At 37.8% G+C, this 13,904-nt stretch overlaps 1 protein-coding gene across 6 annotated transcripts in view; it reads right to left on the reverse strand.

The window, feature by feature from the left end:
* Nucleotides 1-13,904, reverse strand: part of EPSTI1 (epithelial stromal interaction 1) — a 307,624-nt gene that overhangs the window by 4,335 nt on the left and 289,385 nt on the right. For 4 of the 6 annotated variants that reach the window (XR_012426892.1, XR_010582571.2, XR_012426885.1 and 1 more), the window contains 2 exons: nucleotides 6,996-7,288; nucleotides 4,870-4,994 (listed from right to left, as the gene is read on the reverse strand). The exons of the other annotated variants lie outside the window; for them this stretch is intronic. The gene's annotated coding sequence lies outside the window, so the exon portion shown is untranslated. The remainder of the gene's footprint in view (nucleotides 1-4,869; nucleotides 4,995-6,995; nucleotides 7,289-13,904) is intronic. 6 annotated transcript variants of the gene reach the window in all.

The raw sequence follows: 13,904 nt of genomic DNA on the forward strand, positions 1-13,904 counted from the left end.
ATGGACCAAAATCAACAGAATGAAACTTAGCATGGATTATTATTGAATGCTGTGTGAAAGCTGGAAAGTTATAAAATAGAAAGAGCAGATATTAGGCATTTGGGAGTGAAGAGGCCTGACTTTGATCCCGGCTCTGCTTCTAAACAGCTATTTGACTAAGCTATTTACTGGTGCTCTCTGGGACAAAGTTACCCCATCCATCTAAAGAAGACCTTTAAGACAGCTTCAGGCTCTTAAAGTGTCAATTGATTATCAAGTACAGATTTAATTCTCCACTAAAAAAGACTAGGGCTCTTTGGAGAAGTGGCTAATTCCAGGCTGGCATAGTGTAGGTAAGGCTGGAGAATAATCTTGCTCTGCTAGAAAGTAAGGAAGTGCAAACAAACAAACAAAAAAAACCAAGCAAAAACAAAAAACAACAACAAAAAAAGAAAAATGAAAAACAGGAAAAACAGGGCACGGAAAAGGATGCAAGAGCCAGCTGAAAGTGTTCTCACAGGTCAAGTTGGGACAATTTGAGCACCAACATAATTAAATATAATAATAAATTATGAGAAAGAGAGCAATTGATAAAGCAAGTGGAGTAGAATGTTAGCAACGGTGAATCTGGGTAAAGGATGTATGAATGTCCTTTTTTTTTTTTTTTTTTTTTTTTTTTTTTTGAGATGGAGTCTTGCTCTGTTGCCCAGACTGGAGTGCAGCGGCATGATCTCAGCTCACTGCCAGCTCTGCCTCCCGGGTTCACGCCATTCTCCTGCCTCACCCTCCCGAGTAGCTGGGACTACAGGTGCCCGCCACCACACCTGGCTAACTTTTTTGTATTTTTAGTAGAGATGGGGTTTCACCATGTTAGCCAGGATGGTCTCAATCTCCTGACCTTGTGATCCACCCACCTTGGCCTCCCAAAGTGCTGGGATTACAGGCATGAGCCACCATACCCGGCCATATGAATGTCATTTTTACTCTTATTCTTACAGGTCTGAAATTATTTTCAAAGAAAGAGAAAAAATTGCACACACGTGCAAGCATGTGTGTGTTTAATATGCAGACTCAGAGCTGCTTGACTTTAGAGCTCAGGTAAGAAAACCCAAAAACCTAGGTGACAAAATGTTCACTATGGAGCCAAAGTTCAATGTGCATGAAAATATCTTATTTAAACATTAAAACACATATCTGGGGTGTTGGAGTTAGCTTATTAAACTCATTGCTGAGTTTTGCTCATTAAATGGGAGTGAGAAACTGAGGTGCTTTTGCAGAAGGGTGACTAGTGAAGGGTTCGGGAATAAGCTATAAAAGGAAATGGAAAGAACTGGCAAGAGGAAACTGAGATGGGTGCGTGGGGGAGATGAAAGTTGTTATCAGATAGTTAAAAGACCAAAATACTCCAGAAGTAAGATTTATTCATTGTAGCTCCAGGGGACAGGAGCACAGATAGACTTGACTCCATAGAAGTAGTAATCCTTTCCTATTAGATTTTTCCGTGAATGAAATAGTTCCCCTACCAGGTAGTAAATTCTCCTTACTGAAAGTTTAGCCTCTCCAATAATTGACCCAGAAATGCTATCCAAAGAATTCTCACTGTGGGGGAAGGTTGGTCTAAATTGGTGCTTCCTAACCCGTTGACTAGATAATCTAGGAAATCCTTGAAATTATTTGAAGGGATGATTGATTAAATCCATGTATACCCCAAGTATAATCTTCAGATCCAATAAATAGTGTGCCTTCACTTTTATTCATTACCATTTTCCAAGTGTACATAGACGCTATTTGATTAATACAAATTTTCATTTAAAAATCTTTCAGAATTCATATTAGCCTTTTGATGTTACCCTTTGTTTCAGTATCTATCAGTGTTCATCCATACAACTATAATCATGTGTGAAATCTGTTATGTCCCTTCCTTTTTTTTTTTTTTTTTTAAGATGGAGTCTGGCTCTGTTGCCCAGGCTGGAGTGCAATGGCCGGATCTCAGCTCACTGCAAGCTCCGCCTCCCGGGTTTACGCCATTCTCCTGCCTCAGCCTCCGGAGTAGCTGGGACCACAGGCGCCCGCCACCTCGCCCGACTAGTTTTTTTGTATTTTTTAGTAGAGACGGGGTTTCACCGTGTTCACCAGGATGGTCTCGATCTCCTGACCTCGTGATCCGCCCGTCTCGGCCTCCCAAAGTGCTGGGATTACAGGCTTGAGCCACCGCGCCCGGCCTGTCCTTTCCTTTTTTAAAAAAATTTAAAAATGTGTTCTCCTGTGAAAGAAGCCTTAAATAAACAAAGAGGTAAACTATATTCTCCTACAGGAAAACCTAGCATTATAAAGATGTTAGTTTATCCTCAAAATAATTTATAAATTTAGTACACTTTTAATTAAAATCTCAACTGTTTTGTGGTGAGCAGATGCAGGGAAATTGGACAAATTGATTCCAAAATGTATTTGCCAGAATTAATGTTCAAGAGTGCTCCATCCCTCCAAAAAAGTATAATAAAAGGGTTCTTGTCCTACCAAATTGCAAATTCATTATAAAACTACAGTGTTTCAACAGTGTGATCATGGAGCTGAGGGAGATTTTGGATGAATGGAAAAGGAGAAAAGATCTTAAACCAGACTCACATAAGTAAGAATTCAGCATGTCATCAAGATACTGTACAGAAAATGAAAGTCACTTAAGGTGTTTTAAATACAAAAGGATTTAATTCAGACATCTGCTTACAAAGTTATTGAAAAAGCTAAAGGAGCTATTTCAGGGCAGGGTCTTTGGAATGACTTCCAGAATAACTGCAGGCCTGCCTGCCAGGAGCCCTATAATCTTAGGCCCCATCAGCAAGGGAGGAGAGCAGAAGCCCCCCCACCCCACCACCACAGAAACTACAGAGTCTAAGAATGTGCTACCGTAGCTGGGATCCAGGAATCAGGAATGTGCCATCTCCGCAGCCTCAGTTTCTAGCTGAAGAGCTAACACTGGATTACGGCTGCAGAAATACGCCATGTTTCCAAAAACCTGCATGAGTGCACTTATCTTGCACAACCTAATTTGTGGTGAGAATTCTAGGTTCAAAATCAGTGCTTGGTTGAGAATGAAGATTGTAAAGAGTGCTTGGCTGATGGCGAGATACCAGAATATCTGCAACAAGTATTATCAGGAATAATGTATCATCAGGGAAAACAATAGTAATTTAATTATTTACATTTTGAAAAAAAGGGCCTGGGCCACTTATATTTAAAAAAGAAATAGTAATAACAAAAGTTGAGAACCTATGGTCTTGGTCAGAGGTTAGCAAACTTTTTCTGTAAAGGGTCAAATAGTTCATTTTTTAAGTTTTGTGACATATGGTCTCTGTCACAACTACTTTACCAGGACACCGTAACAGGTAAGCAGGTGATGCATAAGTGAATGAATGTGACTGTGTTCCAACAAAGCTTTATTTACAAAAACAGATGGGCTAGATTTGGCCCATGGGCTGCAATTTGCCAACATGTAGTCTGAAAAATAGTCATTGAAGTACTGTCTTCTGTTAAGACTGTAGCCCTGAAAAATATGCTAATGTGATTATTGACAAGTGCTTATCTATCAAAAAAATTTTTTGTATATTCTGTCAGCTTGAAAATACTACTTGTAGAAATTTCATTTGACAGTAGAATAATTTGCTCCATGTGTTGTCAAGTTCAAAAAATAAAAGAAATTCTTAAAATGCCAAGCCATTTAACTTTAAAGTGTCTTTCAGCCTCAACAGTTCATTAATTCACACATTTTCACAGGGATGTATGACAGATGAACGGGCACCTTGGTTATGTCTTTGCGCTGAAAAGGGAGGGTAATCTAGAATTGGTATGTTTGAACTGAAGCATGACCTTGTATAAACTGTCACATTTTATCAACATTGCCAAAGAGCCTGAAAACGGGGTTTCTCTGAGGCAAGCTTACCTTTTCTCATCATGTCTATACCACTGTTCTTTCTTTCCTCTAAAATCACAAGCACACTTACCCACAAATGCTCACATACCTGCATACACTCTCACACAGAAGTGCATACATGTGAGTGCACACATACTGTCATTTTTTGATGACCTCAGTTTTTATAAACAAGTTCACAGTACACTCTCTTTGAGATGGTGAACTTCATGTAACAAGTTAATATGAACTTGTAATCATATTTCTATTCCATAATGCTAATGACTCCTACTATAGAACTACAGAGCATGCTGGGCTAAGAAGTAGTTGATGTTCCTACTGATGTTAGTTCATCTTAGCTCACCATTTATCCAACTGATCGGGGATTTTACAGCAAAACAAAAATTCTAGAATCAGATTTTTTTTGAGGTGGGATAGATTATAGAGATTATCAAGGCCAATCTTCCTCTTTTGCGTAATAAGAAACTGAGGTCTGGAGAGGGGAACCTACACAGCTTGTTAGTAGAGCTCAAATATTGAATACCTGCTCTTTTGGTGATTCAATCTTCTAATAAAAAGAGTTTTCTTACACAACAAACCACTTCAGAAATGTTTTAAAAATAGAAAGGACTGAGAGAAAAGCCCACTGGACTGCTCAAGAACATTTGGAAGAATTTCATGTTAATCAGTTTTCAACATAAGCTATTCACTCTTACCTTGTAGATGTCACAGGAGTCTTTTTAACTTCATCAAGTTAAGATAGATGGCTTATCTACATTTAAAATTTTTTAATATGTTCACTTAATCATATACAAATGACCAAAGAGTTTGGTTAATAAATAGAACCTCAAAAAATTATACCTCAGACATGAAGTAAAAGCAAAAATATAATGTCGAGTATTATTTTCAGATTTTATAGACAGAATACAATTCTATTTACATAAAAAAACTATAATCATCTCTTGCTTAATACTGGATGGTATTACCTTGGAGTTATTTCCACAACTGTCAGTATAGGGATGAAAATAACTCATGTTCTGAACATTAGGAAGGCTGATCTTCAACTCTGCTGCCTTCTTCTCTTAAGTGGGTTCTTGCCAACCTCTTTGGTCTGCACATTTGAAAAAAGATTCTTGTCAGCAAAATCTGGGAACTAGTTATCTTGGTGAATAATGGGAACATCTTGTCTCAGTAGAGGAGATTAATGCTACCTCTGTAGAATGGACTCTGATATCTGCAGGAAATTTAATACTAGAGGTCAAAGTTTCAGTAATGCACCTTTGAGAAAGCAGAGTTTGCTTGAAAATTTGTACTGCCCGAACATGGGATATAAGACAGAAAAATCATTCCTCATCACAGCATAGAAAAAGATCCAGCTTCTCAGTTATATTAAAAAATTACTAATTTTTCTAAAAGTGAAGCAAGGGACACATGCGGTTTAATGTGCTTAGCAAGTTTGAGGATAATGCAGAAATATCAGTAAACATAGAAATGAAGGTTATTGAGAAATTAATGCTAAATATATGTCAAGAAAGGCTGGGGAGTGAAATTCTTAAATTCCAAGGCAGACATGGCATTTAAGATTCTTTATCTCCTAAGAATAAAAGAGAATGATATAATAAGCCTTTTTGAGCAGAGTTTTTTTTAATTGAGTGTTTTAAAAGCAAAAATATTATCACATTTCTTTTCAAAGTGCATTTGAACCCAAGAGTTTATAAATAAGTTCAGGACTACCCATAATATCTACTGATTCTTCATTTACATTTATTAATTGATGTCAAGTTGTAAGAATGGAATATAGAATTATAGAAGTAAAACAATAGACAAGCTTAGCTTAAACATGTAATTTTCAAAAGAACTCAGGAAATTGACCTCTGATAAAATAAGGCAGACTATGTATAGAGTTTTTTTTTAATCTCTCTCTCCCTGCTCCCTCCTCAAACCAGAACCATGCTAAATTAAAAAAAAAAATGATTCAGCAAATCAGAAACACTGAATTTATGGAAAATACAATGCAGATAGGAGCTATATAACCTGTTTGATATAATGGCTAGAGAACATTGCCAAAGAGCACTTTTATATGAGGTCAAAATAAGATATTTTCATATAGTCAAGGGTTTTGCAAATATTCTTCCCATGCTAGCCATGAAAAAACAACTTGAGTATATAGTCCAGCAAAACAAAAAAGGAAATCAAGAAATGAGGCACAACGTAGGTTCATAGAAATAGTGGAGCTAATCAGAAATGAATTGAAAAGAAATTTCAGTAAGAAATGTATGCAATGTGAGGACTATAGTAATAATAATGTATTGTATTCAGGAATTTTGCTAAATGGGTAGATTATAGTTGCTTTTGACACAGGGCAGAAAAATGGGTAACTGTGTGAGATGATGAATATATTAATTTGTTCCACTATAGTAACCATTTTGCTATATATGCATCTTATAATATCATGTTGTATACCTTAAATATGCACAATAAAATATATCTAAAAAACAGAAATCTGAGGGCTGGGTGCAGTGGTTCACGCCTGTAATCCCAGGATTTTGGGAGGCCAAGGCGGGTGGATCACAAGGTCAGGAGTTCAAGACCAGCCTGACCAAAATGGTGAAACCCCATCTCTACTAAAAAAGAAAAAAAAAAAAATTAGCTGGGCATGGTGGTGCGCACCTGTAATCCCAGCTACTTGGGAGACTGAGGCAGAAGACCTGCTTGAACCCAGGAGGCAGAGGTTGCAGTGAGCCAAGATCGCACCACTGCACTCCAACCTGGGTGACAGAGCAAGGCTGTCTCAAAGAAAAACAAAAAACAAAAAAACCCAGAAATCTTTGTAGCCCCCACAGACAGAAATGAGTCCAAGAAGTCAGAGGGCTCGACGCTGAATATATTTAAGAATAAAATAGAGTTCATGCCACAAAACATGGATGTTTGAAATAATGGGGTGAAGGCATATATAACTTTGTTAACAACAAAAAAGAGGCAAAATTTCCAAAATGGAAAAAAAGAAAGTCTGAATAAGAAAGTCAAGATCCATGTATGTATGTATGTATGTATGTATGTATTTATGTATTTATTTATTTATTTATTTTGAGACAAGGTCTCACTGTCTTACCCAGACTGGAGTGCAGTGGGGCGATCTCGGCTCACTCAAACTTTTACCTCCAGGTTTAAGTGATTCTCCTGACGCAGCCTCCCAAGTAGCTGGGATTACAGGCATGCGCCACCATGCCTGGCTAATTTTTATATTTTTGGTAGAGATGGAGTTTCGCCGTGTTGGCTGGGCTAGTCTCGAATTCTTGGCCTCAAGTGATCTGCCTCAGCTTCCCAAAATGCCGGGACTACAGGCGTGAGCCACCGCACCTGGCCAATGTACTTAGAAACTAACATAGAGTATGATTTGAGGTTCTGTAGAGTAAAAGAGAAAAGATTTAACATTATCTTGATGGCTTAAATATTCTCTTTGGAAAAGTTTAGTTATAATAACATAGGATTATATTTCTTTTCTTACGAAACCAATCATAATTCATCATTCTTTAACAAGTAAGAATGTCTTGCATTCTAGAATGTGAGCTCCTGAAGGTAAGAATTGGGTTTGTCTTATTTGATATGGTCTCTGTAATGCCTAGGCTAGCATGTGGGATATCATACATAGCAAATCACTATATGCAGACTGACTGATTATGGCAGCCAGTGTGGATTGCTTATAAAATAGCTATTCCCTGTCAGCAGCCCTGCTGCCTCCCCGGTTTGTTGTTAAAAGTTGACCGAGAACACTAAGATTTTTAAGCCACAGATTTGGCCAACTCTGGAACTTTTCAACTCTTTGTTGTGTGAGACGATAAATTCCTTTGGTTACTCTTTTTTTTTTTTTTTAGTGCTTTTTAAATTTCAGTGGAAGGTCTCCCAACTAATGCAGAATTTGTGGCCAGAAGTAAGGTGCTGGAAGTAACAGGTCCTAGAATGTGGAATGTGTTGAGGAAAGGAGTCATTTATAGAGGGGAAACAGAGCCTCTGCTTTCCAGACTGGGCAGCTGATGATCCTTGTTAGGTGAAGGTGAAACATGTTATCAAACTGGAAGCTTTTGTACCTTGGATTCAGAGTATTTGCTGAATGGAGTTACCATGTTAAATATGGTGAGAAGAATTACAGTATCATTTGCAGCTTTTAGATTTGTCTTAGAAAGACAAACATAGTCTGTAGGTAGTTCATCCTAAAAGCAGATTAGGAAGATAATATAGCTTTGCTAAGATAGGATTTGCTGTTGACTTGCAATGTAAGTTAATGGTAAATACCATTAGCAAAGCTGTTATGATCATCTTTGAAGGCAGACGGGTCCTCACCCAAAGTTTAGTTTGAACGCCAAGACCGATGATGACACACACCAAGAGGACATAAAAAGCTTTGTTATTTACGTAAGTAGTGTCTCTGTAGGGAATAGGGAAGACCTCTTGAGCAGGTCCAAAATGGCTTGAGAGAGCAAGGAAAGGAGACTGGCTTGGGTTGCTATTGTGGTTAGGGGCTGGGGCTGGGGGTGGGGGTGAGGGTGGTTTGTGCACTGAAAAGGACTTGCATTGTTTGTATCTCCCGTTGGAACAAAAGAAGGGAGCATCCTCACTTTCTTATCAGCTTGTCCAGATGTGGAACACACAGGTAAGAGGGAGGGGTGAGACTTAAAAACTGCAAGCAATAAAACATTTTAAAAATGGGGTTAGATTTCTTGTTATGTAATACAAGCCAATACTTTATGATCTACTTCCACATCAGGTAGAGCACACAGAGGCAGGAAAACAATAGACTTAGCAGCAGAAGAAGATAAGACAGGAATTCTCAAAGGTTGTATGTAGGCAAGAGTCTAACCATTGATAGTTATATAGTTTATGGAAGTGGCTAGAAACAGGTACATTGAAAGTCAACTTAGTTGTTAAGGGGACTGTATTGCCAAATAAAATTCATGCGTAGTGACGTACACCTGGGATTGTTCAGCTTTTAAAAAGACACCAGGACTTTTGAACTCATCTGAGAGAAGTAGGGTGCTAAATCTCTGTAGCTCCTAGAACTCTTCAATGAACTGTGGTTTTAGAGTATAACAGGCAAGCACTGTTTTCCAAGATGGGATAATCAGGCATAAAAGATGTTGGGCAGGAGAAATCCTTCCAGAGAACAGAGTTAGCAAGCCACAGGACATGAGCCAGCCAGTCTTTTGTATACTTTCTTTTTTTTTTTTTCTGTCCAGCTGCCTCTTTTTTTCCCCATAAGTTATTGGGGTACAGGTAGTATTTGGTAACATGAGTAAGTTCTTTAGTGGTGATCTGTGAGATTTTGGTGCATCCATCACCTGAGCAGTATACACTGCACTCTGTTTGTAGTCTTTTATCCCTCACCTTCTTCCTACTCTTCCCCTAAAGTCCCCAAAATCCATTGTATCATTCTTATGCCTTTGTGTCCTTATAGTTTAGCTCTCACATACCAGTGAGAACACATGATGTTTGGTTTTTCATTCGTGAGTTACTTCATTTAGAATAATAGTCTCCAATCTCATCCAGGTCACTGAAAATGCTGTTAATTAATTCCTTTTTGTAGACGAAGAGTATTCCATCATATATATATATATCACAGTTTCTTTATCCTCCTCATTGATTGATGGGCATTTGGGTTGGTTCCATGTTTTTGCAATTGCAAATTGTGCTGCTATAAACATGCGTGTGTAAGTATCTTTTTCACATAATAACTTCTTTTCCTCTGGGTAGATACCCAGTAGTGGGATTGCTGGATCAAATGGTAGTTCTTCCTTTAGGTCTTTAAGGAATCTCCACACCGTTTTCCACAGTGGCTGTACTAGTCTACATTTCCACCAGCAATGTAGAAGTGTTCCCTGATCACTGCATCCACACCAGCATCTACTGTTTTTTGATGTTTTGATTATGGCCATTCTTGTAGGAGTAAGGTGGTATCACATTGTGGTTTTGATTTGCATTTCCCTGGTCATTTGTGATGTTGAGCATTTTTTCATACGTTTGTTGGCCGTTTGTCTATCTTGTTTTGAGAATTGTCTATTCATGGCCTTAGCCCACTTTTTGGTGAGATTGGTTTTTTCTTACTGCTTTGTTTGAGTTCATAGTAGATTGTGAAGATTTTCTCCCATTCTGTGGGTTGTCTGTTTACTCTGCTGACTGTTCCTTCTGCCATGCAAAAGCTCTTTTAGTTTAATTAGGTCCCAGCTATTTATCTTTGTTTTTTATTGCATTTGCTTTTGGGTTCTTGGTCATGAAATCCTTGCCTAAGACGATGTCTAGAAGGGTTTTTCCAATGTTATCTTCTAGAATTTTTATAGTTTCAGATCTTAGGTTTAAGTTGATTGATCTTGAGTTGATTTTTGTACAGGTGAGAGATAAGGATCCAGTTTCATTCTCCTACATGTAGCTAGCCAATTATCCCAGCGTCATTTCTTGAAAAGGGTGCCCTTTCCCCACTTTATGTTTTTGTTTCCTTTGTTGAAGATCAGTTGGCTGTAAGTATTTGGGTTTATTTCTGGGTTCTCTATTCTGTTCCATTGGTCTTTGTGCCTATTTTTATACCAGTACCATGCTGTTTTGGTGACTATGGCCTTATAGGATAGTTTGAAATCAGGTAGTGTGATGCCTCCAGATTTCTTCTGTTTGTTAAATCTTGCTTTGGCTATGTGGGCTCTTTTTTGGTTCTATATGAATTTAGAATTTTTTTTCTAATTCTGTGAAGAATGATGGTGGTATTTTGATGGGGATTGCATTGAATTTGTAGATCGCTTATGGTAGTATGGTCATTACTATCATATAGTCTATCATGGAGAAGGTTCCATGTGCTGTTGAATAGAATGTGTATTCTGCAGTTGTTGTATGAAATATTCTGTATATATCTGTTAAGTTCATTTGTTCCAAGGTATAGTTTAAATCCATTGTTTCTTTGTTGACTTTCCGTCTTGATGACCTGTCTAGTACTGTCAGTGGAGCATTGAAGTCCCCCACTATTATTGTGTTGCTATCTCATTTCTTAGGTCTATTAGTAATTTTTTAAATAAATTTGGGAGCTCCAGTGTTAGGTGCATATATGTTTAGGATTGTGATCGTTTCCTGTTGGACAAGGTCTTTTACCATTATATTATGTCCCTCTTTGCCTCTTTTAACTGCTATTGCTTTAAAGTTCATTTTGTGTGATATAAGAATAGCTACCCTTGCTTGTTCTTGGTGTCCATTTGTATGAAATGCCTCTTTCCACCCCTTTACTTTAAGTTTATGTGAGTCTTTATGTGTTAGATGAATCTCCTGAAGGCAACAGATAGTTGGTTCATGAGTTCTTACCCATTCTGTGGTTCTGTATCTTTTAAGTGGAGCATTTAGTCCATTTACATTCAGCGTTAGTATTGAAATGTGAGGTGTCGTTGCATTCATTTTGCTCTTTGATGCCATTGTACTTGGTTTTTTGTTTGTTTGTTTTTTGTTTTTGCTTTTTAACTTGTATTTTTGTTTTATGGATCCTGTGTGATTTATGCTTTAAAGAGGTTCTGTTTTGATGTATTTCCAGGATTTGTTTTAAGATTTTTCTGTCTTTGTTGGATTGGGTTACATGTTGAGTATGTTTAGGTAAATAAACTGTCTATTTTAGACATAGGTTCCTGGGCCACAAGAAATCATATTTAGTTATTCTAATAGAGAATACTGCATAACTCCAGAGTTACATAACTTGGAGTTTAGTACAGCAACTGATGAGACTTGGGATCTTCTTCTTTGAGGAGTGGTTGAGTGTGTTCTGTGTGGCATTGATCATTTTTGAAAATTCTTTATGGGACAAAGTCTTTGTAGAGATGTTGGGTAGCAAAGATAGACACTGTTGCCTACTTAGCAATTATTCTCTCCCTCATTCTTTTCAACAATACTCAAGTTATGTTTAGAGATATATTACATGGGATTCACCTCAGTCCAGGGAATGAAGGATGATTGGTTTAAGCCAATCATGGAAACTCTGTTCTCCTTCCAAATGATTAGTGTAGGCACTGGCATGGGGTGTAATCTTGGCCAATGAGATAAAAGTGAAAATCTATTAGGAGGGTTTCCAGCAAAACATTTTCTCACTCCGTAAGAGGGACATAGGGAATGACTTGTTCCTTTCTTACTCTGCATGTTGTTTTATAAGGATATGATCTCTGAAGTCCCTATAGTTATGTTGCAGCTCTGAGGAAAAAGCCATGAGAATTATTTTACAAAAAAGCTCAAATGCTAAACATTCTGTAAATTCAAAAAAACTAACATAGTCTATTTATTATGTGAGGCAATAAACACTTTAGTGTTTAAGAGTTTTTAGCTACTATCAAAAGACAAACAACAAATTTAGTTATAGATCTAATTGGCTTTTATTTGCAATTCATGAATTGGAGCTCCCTCCATTCTACAAAATAGAAAGAGAGCTCACATTGGGCAATAGTAGAAGAGTGGGGTTTTAAAGGTCATAACAAGGAAACAGAGCAAAAGAATTTTTTTAAAAGCTCATTGATTAACATCAGGTTACTGTTTTTTGGTAATGGTTAAAGGTAAGGGGACTTTCTTATTATGCTGACTCTGGTAGACTAGAATCTCCTGTTTTAAGGGAAAACTCATTTGTTTTTGGATCTGTCTGCTTCCTTAAAGTTCAGTTTAACTATGTGGCATTTAGCATGAGTGACTCCATTTTGGTTTGGTCAGGTCTGTTGGGGTATAGTACAGAAGCTCAGTCCAAAACAATGGCATTTCATATATTTTTTAACATTAAATATTCTATTACTTGCAGCTAATGGCAATCTAATGGAAACATTGATATTATCATAATACTGTAAATGCTGTTTGTTTCTTTCAATATTTAGAACCAATACATAGAAAGAACATGGAACACTTAATAGTTATAAAGAACAATGTAAATATTATAACCTTGACAATGTCAGAGTTGGTGGATGGAGAAATAGAAGCTTTCAGTTTGTTATTTCAGCCAGTAAGCCCAGGCCTCAAGAGTCCTTGTGTGTTTCTGCTTGCTCTCCCTTGTACCTCTGCAGTCACTGTAAGAACACACCTGACCCAGCCCAGTGGAGGTTCAGAGCCACTCAGAGCAGAGATCCCACATGAGACGAGCCTGGATTTGCCAATGCAAGCTGTCTCCTGTACATGTGAGTGAGCACAATCAAAAGCAGCAGAGCCACCTATCCAACTGCCCCAGAAGCATGAGCAATAAACACTAATGTTGAATGCCATTGGGATATCTCAGTTATTTGCTATGTGCCATTACTGTGACAAGAGATAACTAATACAGGATAACTGATACATTCTGATTCTCTTCTTTTCAGGCACTTGGTAGTAGGTTGTTTTCATTTGATCTTTTGAAATTAAGCACGGCCATATGGCTTGCTTTAATAAGTTAGATGTATGTAGAAGCAACGTGTGTCTGCTGGGTGCAGACATATGTAAGACCCAGGTATGACAAGGCAGCTCCTCTTTCCTCTGAATGGTGATAGTCTAGTACATGTTGAAATGGAACCATCATTAGCCTAGGTTCCTGAGTGAATAGAACAAGCAGAACTACCTTGGCAGCCTAGGTAGATGTATAACATGAGCTAGAAATAAATTTTTGTTGTGTTAAGGTGCAGAGCTTTGAAGGTTGTTATTATCAGAGGATAATGTTGCCTATCCTGACTGATGCACGTGTTCCTGGTAGGCTTCATTGAAGAGGTTGCATTTGAGCTTAGACTTGAAGGTGAAGGGGTTATCTGTATGGAGTCTTCTATTAGTTTGTTTTCATACCTCTATAAAGAACTGCCTGAGGCTGGGTAATTTAGAAAGAAAAGAGGTTTAATTGACTCACAGTTCTGCATGGCTGGGGAGGCCTCAGGAAACTTACTATCATGGCAGATGGGAAAGCAAAGACCTTTTTCACATGGTGGCAGGAAAGAGAAAGTGAGCAACAGCAAGGAAAACCGCCTTATAAAACCATCAGATCTTGTGAGAACTCACTGTCATGAGAACA

This window comes from Macaca fascicularis, chromosome 17 (assembly GCF_037993035.2).
Source record: "Macaca fascicularis isolate 582-1 chromosome 17, T2T-MFA8v1.1".
Classification (NCBI taxonomy): domain Eukaryota; kingdom Metazoa; phylum Chordata; class Mammalia; order Primates; family Cercopithecidae; genus Macaca; species Macaca fascicularis.